This window comes from Mobula birostris, chromosome 2, assembly GCF_030028105.1.
Source record: "Mobula birostris isolate sMobBir1 chromosome 2, sMobBir1.hap1, whole genome shotgun sequence".
NCBI classification, from domain to species: Eukaryota; Metazoa; Chordata; class Chondrichthyes; order Myliobatiformes; family Myliobatidae; genus Mobula; species Mobula birostris.
This window is the reverse complement of record NC_092371.1, coordinates 11,406,623-11,420,771: the sequence shown is the minus strand read 5'-3', so window position 1 is coordinate 11,420,771 and position 14,149 is coordinate 11,406,623. Positions and strand designations below refer to the sequence as shown.

The window sequence follows — 14,149 nt, the reverse complement described above, 5'->3', positions numbered from 1 at the left end:
GTATTGCTGCTACACAATCAACAAATTTCATGACAGATATTAAACCTGATTTTGATTCAGAAAAAAAAACTTACTTACTACATCACACACAATCCTACTGAACAATTGTTATTTATATACCTACAGTCATCATTACATCCCTTCGTGCTGGTGCCTCATTGCAAACTGCTCCTTACAGATCCACTCATTACTTCTCTGTGTAATGATCTGATCTGTTTCACTGTTTGTCCATACACGTGACAAGAATAAGCCAGTTCCAATTGTCCATATTCAAGCAGGCTGATCCTGAATTAACTTTCCTACCTGGCATCCTTAGTATCTTAAAGACAGTGATGTTTGTTGCAGGTGATGCACAGAAAGAAAGTAAGTGGTGAAATGAACTTTGGAAATTTTTGGACTTTGCATGGATAGCTCGTAACAACGCATTAATATTTTTGTGTACTGCCCTGTACTGTACTGTACATTTGTATATGACTGTAATCCCAACTACTTTGAAATCAAATCACAAACATGAGAAAATGTGCAGATGCTGGAATTCCGAGCACCACACACAAAATGCTGGAGGAACCCAGCAGGCCAGCAGCATCTATGGGGAGAAAGTACAGTCGAAACACTTCGACAGGACTGGAGGGAATAAAACTGAGGAGTCGATTTGAAAAGTGGGGGGATGGGAGAGAGAAGCGCCAGGCGATAGGTGAAACTTGGAGGGGGAGGGATGAAGCAAAGAGCTAAGAAGTTGTTTCGTTGGTAACTTGTATTTATCTGAGATCAGTTCTGATATTTTTAATTGTCATCTGAGACTGGACAATAAAAAGGCCCCTCCCCCCACCCCCGCAGGTTCTTCTAACCTATATCTGGGGAAAAGAGTGTATATGTACCAGAATTTTTGATTTCCATCATTAGCTGCTGTGGTTTCACTTAATAAGGACCCATATTGTAGAATAATTAGAGATTGCTGTCACCTTAAGATTTGTCTACTTGACCAAACTTTCCATGACCTGCTTAAGAATTGTCTTCGTGTTTGGATATCAATGCTGCTCCTGTGAAATGCTTTTGCATCATTTTACTGTCTTAATGATGCAGGATGTTACCAAGTAAAGTTATTGGGTGTGATACCTAGGTGAGTGTAAAATATCAGCCAGCGAGTTCCCCTCATTCAACAGTTGAGCACGTGACTGATCTCCGTGAGGGCGGGCATACCTTTCAGAAAAGCGTCAGACGATTGGGCGGTATTGATGCTGACGACAGAGTCTCGCCCTTCCATTGAGCCGAACCCTAGTCCCACCGTCCGTCAATCAGATGACGTTCCCACGACGCAAGGGTTCCAACCCTCCTCACTTCCCACCCCCCCCCCCGCAACCACCACCAACCACTCTTGCTCTCCTTGATAGCCACTCTGCAATTGGCGGAATGCAGCAGGCGTGTACACGCTGATTGGGCCGCCGGCCGCGGGATCATGAGAGGCGGGCGCCAATTGGTGGAGCCGGCTGGCGCCGCACGCGGGCGCAGACGCTGGTTGTTGTTGTTGTGAGTCGTGAGTCGGGGATCGGGATCGTTCGGAGTGCGGAGCGGGTCGGCGGCCACTGAGTGAGTATCGGCGCCCGGCATTTGCCGCGGGTGGCGGGGCGCCAGCGGCGAGCTCGGCCTCCGGAGGTGCCGAGTGCAGGGCGGGGAGTGGTCGAGTGTCCGTGGGCGGCGGGCTGGACACTGACCGGGTGACACCTCACAAGGAACCTAGTCCGTCGCGGCCCGACGCATACCGGTCTCTCCGTTGTCTTCCGTCCTCTTCTCGGCCGTGGCAACCCGCTCCCTCCCTATCCCCCGCCCCTCACACTTGACCGTGGCAGCCGCTCAGTTCCCCCCTTGTCAATCGGCTAGTGCAGTTGCTCCTCACCCCTCTGACCCACTCGGCTATAGGACACCCCCCCCCCCCCAACTCGGCAGGGATCGTCCCTCTCTCCACACCGGAGGAGGAGTCACTCCCTACTCTCTCCTCAACTCGGCCGGGGCAGCATTCTCCCACCTCTCTCTCCCTCCCTCAACATCAGTCGGTGCAGCCCCTTTTCTCTCTCCCTCCCTCGCCATTCTTCCCCCGCCTCTCGGCCGGGAAATTCCACCCCCACTCAGCAGGGCAGTCGCCTCCCCTTCCCACTCACTCACTCACTCACTCACCTCTCTGGGCTCTCAGCATTCCCCTCGCCGGTGGCATTCAGCCAAGGGTAGCTGCCTCGCCCTCTTCCCCTCTATCCCCCACCCCAACTCTTCTGAGCTGTCTTTTCCCTCACACTCATTTGCCCTCCGCTAGGCCAGGGCATTCCCCACGCTCTCCGGCCAGATCCTCATTCCACCTTCTCTCAACTTTCCAGCTCACCTCTGCTGTTTTCTTTCTTCACTGCTCTCCTGCCACCGCCTAGCTGGGCGACTCCAGAGCTGACTGACTATTACTGCCTCATTTACTCTTCACTGAGGATACTCCTCTGCCTTATGCCAGTAGTGCTGGCAGGGACGTGGCACCTGCGCCTACTGCCTTCACAGAACAGAACCACCTTACTGGTCACAGTCACTGTGACTTCCCGTCTGTCTGGCATTCTCAGCACTTCTCGTTGGAAAAGAGTTATCCATCTAAACTTGCTTGCATATAGGTTTTGCATGGGATTTTGTACTTTAGAAGTTCAGTGGTCTGCATTTGTTAACCTAGGGGCTTAATTCAGGTAAATGTGAGGGTTTCAACATTGGGAGGACTTAAGAGGTAAGTGTACAGTAAATGGCAGGACCGTTGGGAGGACTGATGTATGATGCCAGGCCATAGCACTCCAAAAGTGGCGATGCAGGTGGTTAAGGTGGTGTTGAGCATAAGTTAGTCCTATCAGATTCCTCCCCCTTCTGTTGTTTATCTTTTCTACCTGTCTTCTCCGAGCTTCTGAACTTTATCCCTGCCCCCACCCTCCCACCTTTGCCTTTGCCTCTCACCTAACTTGTACCCCTCCCCCACCTTCTTATTTTGGTGTCTTTCCCCTTTCTTTCCAAACCTGACGAGTCACAGCCCAGAACATCAATATTCATTTCCATAGATGCAGCCTGACCTGCTGAGTTCCTTCAGTATTTTGTGTGTGTGTGTGTGTGTGTGTGTGTGTGTGTGTTACTTGGGATTTCTTGGATCTGCAGAATCTCTTGTGACCATGAAAATTTGCTTTGGGCAGCATAGTACATTATAAGACTAAGATAAACATAGGTTAATGTAAACTCAAATTATACATGGCTCACCTCTGTACAAATAAGCTCAATGACACTAGTTTAAAGTCACACTAGAGGCAATTTAACCCATTATCTTTTGGGAAGGAAGAGGAAGCTGAAACCCTGCACACTCACAAACTCTACTGAGATTGGGACTGATCCTGGGTCGCTGACACTGTGAGGTAGCAACTTTACCAGCTGTGCCACTGTGCTATGCCTTTAAAAAAATAATTACTGGTTGAGTATCCCTTATCCAAAAACCTCCAAAATCCTAATTTTTTTGAGTGCTGACATGATTGGAAAATACCACAAGGTCTCTGCACACCAGACAGTTCTGAGGAGTGTCCTCACATTTGTAATGAACAGAAGTTAATGAAAAATAGAAAACGCTGCATAAACCAAAAAATGAAGATCTCGAATGTGTATTGAGAGAGTGGATTCCTCAGCGTTGGAGTGAACATAACTATGTGCTGATCATGAAACAGAGATCTATCATGACAAACTGAAAATTGCATATAATTGTGAATATTAAGCAGTCTGATTGCAGAAATTTAAGAAAAGACATGGCATTAGTTTTTAAAATATTTGTGGTGATAAAGCATCTGCTGATCACGAAGCAGCAGAGAAATTCATCGAGTTTGCCAAGGTGGTTGCTGACGAAAATCTAACATGCGGAATGGCAACATCAGTACATGTGTGATGAACAAGTGTAAGACAAAGGCTGCTTCCCATTTGCACATAAAGTCAGAGTCTGAAATGATAATGATCCCAAACTATCTCAGCATATATTCCAAAATCAAAAACACTTCTGGCCCCATGCATTTCAGATGAGGGGTACTCAACCTGTATTGAGTGTTTTGGTGTACCGTGTGATCCTAGTTTAGTTCAGGTTTGATTCTGGTTCATTTATTTATCACTTGTACAGTACATCAAAGCGTACAGTGAGATGCATCGCTTGCGTTAACAATCAGCACAACCAAAGGATGTGCTGGGGGCAGCCTGTAAGTGTTGCCACATATCATGCCCACGATGTTTGGCAGAGCAACATAGAACACAACAAACAGTAAGACGACAATAACAGGACAAGCACCTTTCCTTCCTAATACCCCCATGCGTGGACTTCAGGGCAGGCTTCCAATCTTCAGGCTTTAACTTTTGGACTTCTGATTGACCTTTGGGCTTTCACCTTCGTTACCAACATTGGAGTAGCCAATGAAGTGACCCCAAACTTCAGACTCGCTGACTCACCTGCCCTCGTGCCTTCTGCTCGCACAGACATCTGATGCTGCAACCCACTGACCTAAGATAGCCCGACATCTATGGATGTCCTTTAAGCATGAAGTTTGTCACCCATCCAGGTCACTAGCCTTTGTATGTGGAGCGGAGGCTTGGTCTCTGGATTTCCTATGTCACTCGTCTGTGTCACCCTCGAGTGTGAAATGGAGGCTTGGTCTCTGGATTTCCTATGTCACTCGTCTGTGTCACCTTTGAGTGTGGAATGGAGGCTTGGTCCCTACATTTCCTATGTCACTCGTCTGTGTCACCCTCGAGTGTGAAATGGAGGCTTGGTCTCTGGATTTCCTATGTCACTCGTCTGTGTCACCTTTGAGTGTGGAATGGAGACTCTAGATTTTCTTTGTCACTCGTCAGAGGTTGAGACTCTGGATATTCTTTGCCCCTTAACTAGTGGCCTCTTGATAAACCATAGACAAGGAGTTTGGATATCCCTCCTGGTACTGCCCTTTAGCTTAACATTGATTTGTTTTTGGTTATATGAACTTAAGGAATACCAGTTTTTGTAACTCATTGTGGCCTAGTGCCAGATGAGTTATTAATCCTCAGTCTGCTGTGGAGATGGGAGGAGAATGAAGAGGGTTGGGTGGGTGGGTGGTATGTTAGGCTGGATAAAGCCTCAGCCACAAGAGTTTCTGCAGATGGTGGAAATCTTGAGCAACACACAGTGCTGGCAACTCAGCAGGTCAGGCAACATCGATGGAGGGAAATAAAAAGTTGACATTTTGGGCCAAGACTCATCATCAGGACTGGAAAAGAAGGGGGAAGAAGCTAGAATACAAAGGCCAGGGAAAGGAAGGAATACAAACTGGCAGATTCTCCCACTTCCCTTCTTCCTGACTTTCCTACCTGTGCACCACCTCCTTCTCCCTCGATTCTTGCTCCAAATACTGGGCAAATTTGGGCTGCCTTAGGGAGATATAGGAGAATCTGCAGCTTAGCAGTTTGTGACTGCAGACTTGTGGTCTGGTACCTGTAGTACTTTTAGAGAAACATTGCATTGTGTTTATGAAAACAACTTAATATAATCTTGCTCCTCTGATTACTGAGAGGTGAGTTGAAAGGAGCTGTTTGTAATCTCATTTTTATGGTGTTTATTTTTCCTTTCACATCTCTGTTCTTATTGACTGGCCATGTCATTTATCTGGAGGCCTGTGTGATCAATGGGCTGGATAGAAAGCATTGCTAATATTGTTCTGAGTTGTGCCCCATGCTTGCTGGGAAAGTTCAAATATTGTTTCGACTGGTTATAAAGACTTCCTGCCCTGCAAATAATAATGAGTCAGTATAATCGTGAAATCTGATACATCTTGAGGTTCTGGTTATTCAAAAGGATCTGTTTTTATCCATACAGTTTAGTGTGCTACCTATCTCTTACTATTCCTTGGAATGGTGAGAGGGAGTTTGTTGCTGATTCTCAAGTCAGGGAAAACTCGAAATAAAAATGCCACAGACTGGTATTGAAACAGCGAGCTGTTCTCCCCTCTCTCTGTGGCAGGAGTGTAGCTCTCTCTCCCTTGTTAGTGAGAGAGAGAGAGAGAGAACCTGTGACATGTTGAGCTGTTGGGTGAACCGTAGTTTTTGGTAGGCCATTTGGGGGCTTTGCTATTGTTTGTGTGGTGGGTGAATGGGAGGCTCATGTTTTTTTGCTGAAATAAGTGGAGGGAGGGGGGCTATATGGTTCTAACGTTTTTTTCCTGTCATTCATTCTTTGGGGGTTTTTCTTCTGTTTTGTGGATGTCTGTGGGAGTAAGAATGTCAAGTTGTATATTGTATACATTCTCTGATATTAAACTGAACCATTGAATCTCTGCTACCCCACTCTCTTTTTTAATCTGAGTCATTGATGGAGGATGGGAGATAACCTGATAGAGGTGTACAAGATAATAAGAGGCATTGATCGTGTGGATAGTCAGAGGCTTTATCCCCAGGGCTGAAATGGCTAGCACGAAAGGGCATAGTTTTAAGGTGCTTGGAAGTAGGTACAGAGGAGATGTCAGGGGTAAGTTTTGTACGCAGAGTGGTGAGTGCGTGGAATGGGCTGCCTGCGACGGTGGTGAAGGCGGAAACGATAGGGTCTTTTAAGAGACTCCTGGACAGGTACATGGAGCTTAGAAAAATAGAGGGCTATGGGTAAGCCTAGATAGTTCTAAAGTAAAGACATGTTCGGCACAGCTTTGTGGGCCGAAGGGCCTGTATTTTCCATGTTACTATTAATGACATAAACCTGAGGCCTCTGCACGCATTTCATGTCTTTTTCCTTCGCATCGGTTGCAGACTTTGATGCCTTAATTCTCTCTTCCTTCATAGAGCATTATGGCACCGGAATGGATTCCTTCCCCTCCCCCCTCCTTATTCGGGCTCCCCCCCCCCTTCCTCCTGATCCTGATGAAGGGTCTCAGGCTGAAATGTCAGACTGTTAATTCTCCTCCATAGATGCTGAGTTCCTCAGCAGTTTGTGTGTGCTGCAACAGGAACAGACCCGTGTGCCTGCGTCGTTCTGGTCATCTGATGTATACAGTTAAAAATGGACTCTCCATTACTGTAAACTGCTCAAATCCTTGATGAATGTCAAAGAAAGGAACAGAGTACTAGTTGTCCTAAAGTCATTCCTTATTCCTATCCTTGTAAACACCCAGTTTGGTGTCAAATAGTGGACAGTTAGCTCAATTGCCCACAAAAGAAGTTGAGGTCATCCCACAATCATTTACAGAGAATCTGATAACCTTGGGCTGTTTCTCTCAGTACTCTTGTGGTTGGATAACAATCTGTTTGAACTAGATTCAGCATTAGGACTTGAGAGTGTTGCAGTTAAGTCATGACTAGTGCAGCATATGCAATGAATTTTAAAGATTGATTCAGTTCCAACCCACTGCTCCTCTGCACCCCTCTGCTTTCAGTGTTCAAATCTGTCACTCAACTATGCATGTATACAGCTAAATGAATATCGTTTCTCGATGACACAGTACATAAAGTCGTAGTTACGCTAGGATATACAGTCACAAAAGAGGGATTCTGCACCCTCTGGTTACTTTTGGCAAGTTATTTTTTGGCCTGCTATGATAAAGCTGCAATATACTCTAAATAACTTGTCACACTCTCCTCCAAATGAGGACTTGTTGATTGCAAGCCCCAGTTCCTGCAACTCCTGTACCTCGGTTGAACCCTTGCTGTAGAGTTCAGACCAATTTTATGAAGTTATTATTTTTGTGCATATTTTCTTTGCAGGTGAGGTTTCCAGTGCAGCTTGTTATTGTTTGGGGTGTACTGTATAGAGGTTGTGTTATGACAGGTTCTTGAAACCTCTGATGAGTCTGAATCTGAGGATTGGAGTGAGTGTGAGTGCTTTTAGCAGTAGCCAAATGTATTTCTCTGTTGAGGCAATATCAATTGTGCTTACCAAGTTTTTCTTCATTTTATTTCTTTATTGAGATTTAGCGTGGAATATTTCCTTCTGGGACCCGGCTGGTGGTGTGGTGGCATCAGCTTTGGGACAAAAGATCCCAAGTTCGAATCCAGCCGGCTCCCCTGCACGCTTTCCATCCGTGCTGTGTTACGAGCTGGTGATCTCTTTGGAAACTCACCCGGCAGAAGGCAATGGCAAACCACTGCTGTAACTTGCCCTCGTACGCAATTCCCCACTACGTCAGAGAAGTGTGGAGGGAAATCGTCCGCCAACCGGAGGAACTCCAGGTGCGACGTACCTTTCCTTTCCTATTCCCTTCTGGCCTTTCGAGCTGCACTGCCCAGCAATCCCCCAATTTAACTCTAACCCAATCACGAAAAAACTTACAATTGCCAGTTAACCTACTAACTGGTACATCTTCGGACTGTGGGAGGAAACGGAGCACTCGGAGGAAACCCATGTGCTCACAGGGAGGAACGTACACACTTAGAACACGGAAATTGAACTCTGAACTCCGATGCCTCAAGCTGCATTAGCGTTGCACACTGACTGCTATGCTATCGTAGTGCCTCACAGTTCTATTAAATCATTGCTTTCAGTAATTGTACAACTCCTTCTAGTTGTGTCCAGTTAAAAACAAATTTTTGCCATGCACTGTTTCCTTCCCAATTCCAGGGTACGCATATAAATTTTTATGTCCGAGTAAACAGAGAATGTGTATTATCAACTTCAGTTGTTGGGTCACCTAACTTCTCAGCTGCAGCACTAGAAGGAGCATTATTGATGATCAAAATCACAGGTTTAACAATGTTTAGAACAGTGCAGAACAGGATGTGGCCCTTTGGCCCACAGTGTTATGCTGAACCAGTAAAATTAGTAATCAAATGTCCAACTAAGCTCATCTGTCTACACAATGTCCATAATCTTTCCACTTCCCCCGCATTCATGTGCCTATCCAAGCATCTCAAATATCCCCAGGGTGTCTGCCTCCACCACCACCCCAGGCAGTGCATTCAAGGCACCTGGCACTCTCTGTGTGAAAGAAAAACTTGCCCCTCACATCTCCTTTGAAATTATCCCCTCTTGTCTTAAATGCCTTCTCTCTGCAATTAGACATTTCAACCCAATGTTTAACTCAATTTGATTGCCTCTCTCACAATCTAGATTGGACAGTGACAGTGTTTTTTCACTTACTGAGATGAGGTGAAACTGAGACCAACCCATATCTTTGGAGCGGTTTTGAAAGATTGTGTTCTTGCCAATACTTCAAACGCAGATTATTTGGTTGCATCATTGCTGTTTGTAAATAGGTGTTTTGTATTGAGATGTTTAAGATTATTAAGGGAGCTTAATGAGGTGGGGGCATAGTCTCAGATTAAATATTAGCTTTATTTGTTACATTAACATTGAAACAGTCAAAGAAATGCGTCGTTTGTGTCAAATCAAGTCAGCTGGGAGCTGCCCGCACAGGTCACCACACTTCCGGTGTCTACATAGCATTGCCCACAACTTACTAAGCCTAAACCTCGCCCTAAGCTTTGGACTGTGGGAGGAAACCCATACAGTCATGCGGAGAACGTACAGACTCCTTACAGACAGTGACAGCCATCGGACTGCGTTCAGTGATCGTTATGAGGGATGCCTTTTAAGACTGAGATGAATTTCTTCTGAGGATGTTAGCTTGACTGAATTCTCAGCTTAGACGACTGTGCACGTTGACTCATCAAGGATTCTAATGGCTGATTTAAATGGAGTTGAGGCTTATGGAGGTCAGACTGGAGTGAAATTGAGGCCATTGATCAGATTAACTATGTTCTCATTGACTGTTTGACGGGGCTGACTCTTTGTTATGGTTACTACTCTTGTCTGAATTATTTCAGCGACGTCCTGAGAATGCATTTCTGTTGCTATGTACCGTACCTCTGAGTGGTTGTCGTGATTGTGTCTCCAAGGACCTGCTTGCCTCCCACAAAATCAATTGACTTGCTCATGAGCCTTTGTTTAAAAGCAATCGCTCATCATTTTTTAAAGAAACTCCTTCAACATTTTATTCTTCCTTTTTTGGGTATCACTGATCATTCTTGTTCTTCAGGAGAGCCTGGTGGTGGCATTTAAAGTTACCAGGGAAATTTTCCTGTCAGTGGATCAATACCAGATGTCACATCTTTAATATAATTAGCAAAACAACAGGAGGGACCGTGAAGTGAATATATTTTTGTAAAGGGCTGCTGTGACCTGGAACCCGTAGCTTGGAAGGGTGTGCAATCAGGTTCTCTGGTAACTTAATTAAATAACATTGGCAGTAGTTAAACGTGCAGGAGTATTTGGGTCAGGGGAGAAAAAAAATCTGTGGGATGAATTGTATAGGTGTTTTTAAAGATTCAGTGAGGTAGGGCTTTCTTCTTTGCAGTGAAGGAGGATGAGAGATGACTTGATAGAGGTGTACATGACGCTAGGCTGCATCCTGATGCCCTCCGTTGGTTGGGGTCAACCATGATGTTGCGTCCCTGATCTGATTTGGCGAGCAAGCTGTTGCCCACGCAGAAGGCGGCTCCTTCCACACAGCAGATGAATCCAAAGGGACGGTAGAGAATGATACAGTTTGGTACCAGCAGCATCACAGGAGCTGCCAGTCAGCTTTGAACTCAACTTGGGACTGCCTTTGGGACTCCAGCTCTGGATTTTTCCTCGGGGGATACTCCTGAAGCCTTCCCCATGAGTGGGTATAGTTGCAAGGCAGTGGAGGTTTGAGATCAGAGTTTTCCTTCTCCTAGATGAGCTGCAAACTATGGCTGATGAGCCCCATCTGCCTGAAGCGACTGCTTTAAGGCAGCAGTAATTGCCTTTTGTCCCTTCTGCTGTCAGTAGAAATGGTTCTATCAGGCTTAGTAGCTAAGCCACACATGAAGGCCAGGAACTGGGATGGACTTAGTTGTCAGAGGCACTTGATACGCATGCCATTGGGAGCACTTAACAGGCAGTGGGAGCTTATCTCCGCTACCATCTCCCCCCCCCCACCCCCCATCATGGCTTTGACAGCTTTAAGGAATCAAATGTGGTATAGACTGATTGTCAGCCAGAGACTTTCCCAGGATGGAAATGGCTAAAACAAGATGGCATAATTTTAAGGCAATTGGAGAGATGTAAAAAGGGGGATGTCAGAGGTAAGTTTTTTACACAGAGATTGGTGAGTGTGTGAAACGCACTGCCAGGGATGGTGATATGTTATGGTCATTTAAGGGACTCTTAGATAGGCACATGGATGAGGGAAATATGGAGGGCTATGTAGGAGGGAAGGGTTATATTGATCTTAGAATAGGTTAAAAGCATTGTGGTCTGAAGGGCCTGTACTGTGCTGTAATTGTGGAGCAGACTCAATGGGCAGAATGGCCTAATTCTTCTCTTTTCTCTAATGTTCTATGATTTATGTTCTATATTGAATGGCCTCAAATTCTGCTTTAAAGTTCTATTGTGATTATATAGGACTGCTGTGGAAATGCAAATTGTTTTTCAGACACACGTGCATTTTCTTGACCTGTGCCTTGTGACGTAGTGGTCATGTGTGCAATGTGTCCCTGACTGTTAGGTCACTGCTTACCCAGTTCAAAAATGTGTGCTGGAGAAGGGCATTGTTGCATTTCTCTGACTCTAGACACTGACAGCAGTACTTGTGAAAGCTGGATTTCTGCTGCTTGAAGAGAGCAAAGTCGTTCGCTTCAACTTTTCCTCCTGTTATAGGGGATCCATGCTCCCATTTTACAGATTTCAAATTGAACTCAGCTCTTCCTGTGTCTGTGCATCTGGTCTGCCGGACGTAACATTCCTCATTGGTAAGGCATTAATCGAGGCTAACTGTGAATCCCAGGGTCTGGGGATGAGCAATTATAATACAAGGCTTTATTCTTTCTGAAGAAATTAGCTTCCAGAATGAAATCAGTTAAATGAAAGAACAAACACTGCGTTTTAAAAAAATTATCTTCAGTACAGGAGTCTGATCCGAGCATAAGCAGCTACTTTGCCAGGAAATGTTATCAGGATTACACTTTGTACATTTTTTTTCTTTTTGTTTTGTCTGGTGTATATTCTAATGAACTATAATTAGCAGCAGATCATATTTCTTTGAGTGTTTAAATAAGGCAGTGGGGAGTGGCGCTGACAAAGCCGGTAATTATGCTCTGTGTAAATTGAAGTGGTAACTGGCTGTGATCTGCCTGGTGTAGCCAGGTATTTTCCAAAGTGTGCTATTGATGTTGGTTTCTCTGCGTGTTCAAAATTTTCATCGGTAGCTTTTGGTTAGCAGTTACTTAAGGTATTCGAGAGATGACTACCGTCCTGGTCTCTCACAAATAAAGTTCCTCAGTGGTTCTCAGCCTGTGAATGAGAGCTTCATTTGTTCACACTCAGTTTCAATGCCTGATGGTGTTATTACTTGCTCTGGTTTTAAGGGTTAGGGTCGTCTTAGGCAAAGGAGATGTACGAGTATGTTGACAGGACTGGGTTATGGAGAGAAGTTGAACAGGTTGGGATTTTGCGCTAACTGCTATGGGGCAGCATGGTAGTGTAGTGGTGAGCGCGTTGCTGTGACAGCTTGGGGCATTGAAGTTCAGTTCCGGCAGCCTTTAAGAAATTTTATACGTTCTTCCCGTAAGCTGTGTGGGTTTCCTCTGGGTGCTCCAGTTTCCTCCCACGGTCCAAAGATGTACTGGTTAGTAGGTTAATTGTCCGACAATTAGGCTAGGGTTACTTGATGACATAGCTAGTTGGGTCAGAAGGAATTGTTCTGTGCTGTAATTCTAAATAAATAAATAAATAAATTCATTCATTCTTTCACAGAATGGGGGAACAGTACAGTACTGGCCAGTGTCTGTACAAGACACACGACCCCAGTCATTGTCAATATTCTTCAGAGATTGTCTGCCTGGCATAAATGGTTGCATAACTAGGACTTGTGATATGTACCAGATGCTCTTTTGACCATTCACTACCTAGTCCCATGGCTTCATGTGACCCTGATCGGGTGGGGGGTGGGGGAGATGGAGGGGCTAAGCATGTGCTACACCTTGCCCAAGGCCAGCGGAAGGAAGTAACGCCTTGCATCTCCTTTAATATAGACATATCTCCACCCCGCCACCCACGTGCCTTTCCGTTTTTTTTACTTTCATCCATGTGCCTATCTGAGAGTCTCTCAGATGTCCTTAATGTATCTGCCTCTACCACCACCCCGGCAGTGTGTTCCACACGAGAGAATGAAAGCTGATTTATATAGATGTGTATAAAATTGAGGTTCACAGATATAGTCAATGCGCACAGTCCTTTTCTTACGGTTGGGAAATCAAGAACTGGATGACGTGGGTTTAGAGTGAGTAGAGAAGGATTTAATTGGAACTTGCAGAGCACCTTTTTTACCCAGAGGGTGCTTAGATGGAAAGGACTGGCAGAGAAATTGGTTGAGGAGGTACATTACAACATGTACTTAAGTGGTACTTGGATGGGTACATGGGCAGGCAAGGTTTAGTGGTAACACACATCAAAGTTGCTGGTGAACACAGCAGGCCAGGCAGCATCTCTAGGAAGAGGTTCAGTCGAAGTTGTTGATGTAAACTATACATTTCACTGTATGTTTCAATGTACACATGACCAAGCTAGGTGTAGGATTGGAATAAAAATGATGATGGAGCAGACACGGACTGACTGAAGGACCTTCCTGTATCTCTCCAGTGAGACCCATTCTCTCTCTCTGTGGCTCCAGGGGTTATGTCTGGATGTGTTTTGTTTTGTTTTGGCTTGAATTTTTCAGACCCTGCCACACACACTGATGACAAAGCACTGGAAATGCAGTGTAAAATTTAGTTTCTCTTGCCTCCTTTCAACCCAAGACTGTCTATAATCTGCAGTGATTCATACCTCAGTTATTTAAAATATTTTAGCTATCTTTAAATATTTTAATTTATTTAAAATATTTAAATATCGTTTGTGTTCTTGTGTATCGCATCAAGTGTCACAGTGATTCCCAGCCTCTGAATGAAGACTTTACAAGGGGGAAGAGCTGCCAACAGCCCTCAGGCTATTAACTACATTTTTTTCTGAAGTTGCTGAAGTTTCAAGATAATCCTGAAATTTTGGTGGTCCCTTCCCTATGCTTGCCCAGTCTTCTCAGTCTTCGTAAGGCAGACACTAATCCTAAATATTATAAAAATTCCAAGAAAATTTAATTTG

At 45.1% G+C, this 14,149-nt stretch overlaps 1 protein-coding gene across 2 annotated transcripts in view; it reads left to right on the top strand.

Annotated features, from left to right (window-relative positions):
• The first annotated feature begins 1,487 nt into the window (after window positions 1–1,487).
• Window positions 1,488–14,149, top strand: part of smad10a (SMAD family member 10a) — a 105,900-nt gene continuing 93,238 nt past the window's right edge. For both annotated transcript variants that reach the window (XM_072282914.1, XM_072282906.1), the window contains exon 1: window positions 1,488–1,587. The gene's annotated coding sequence lies outside the window, so the exon portion shown is untranslated. The remainder of the gene's footprint in view (window positions 1,588–14,149) is intronic.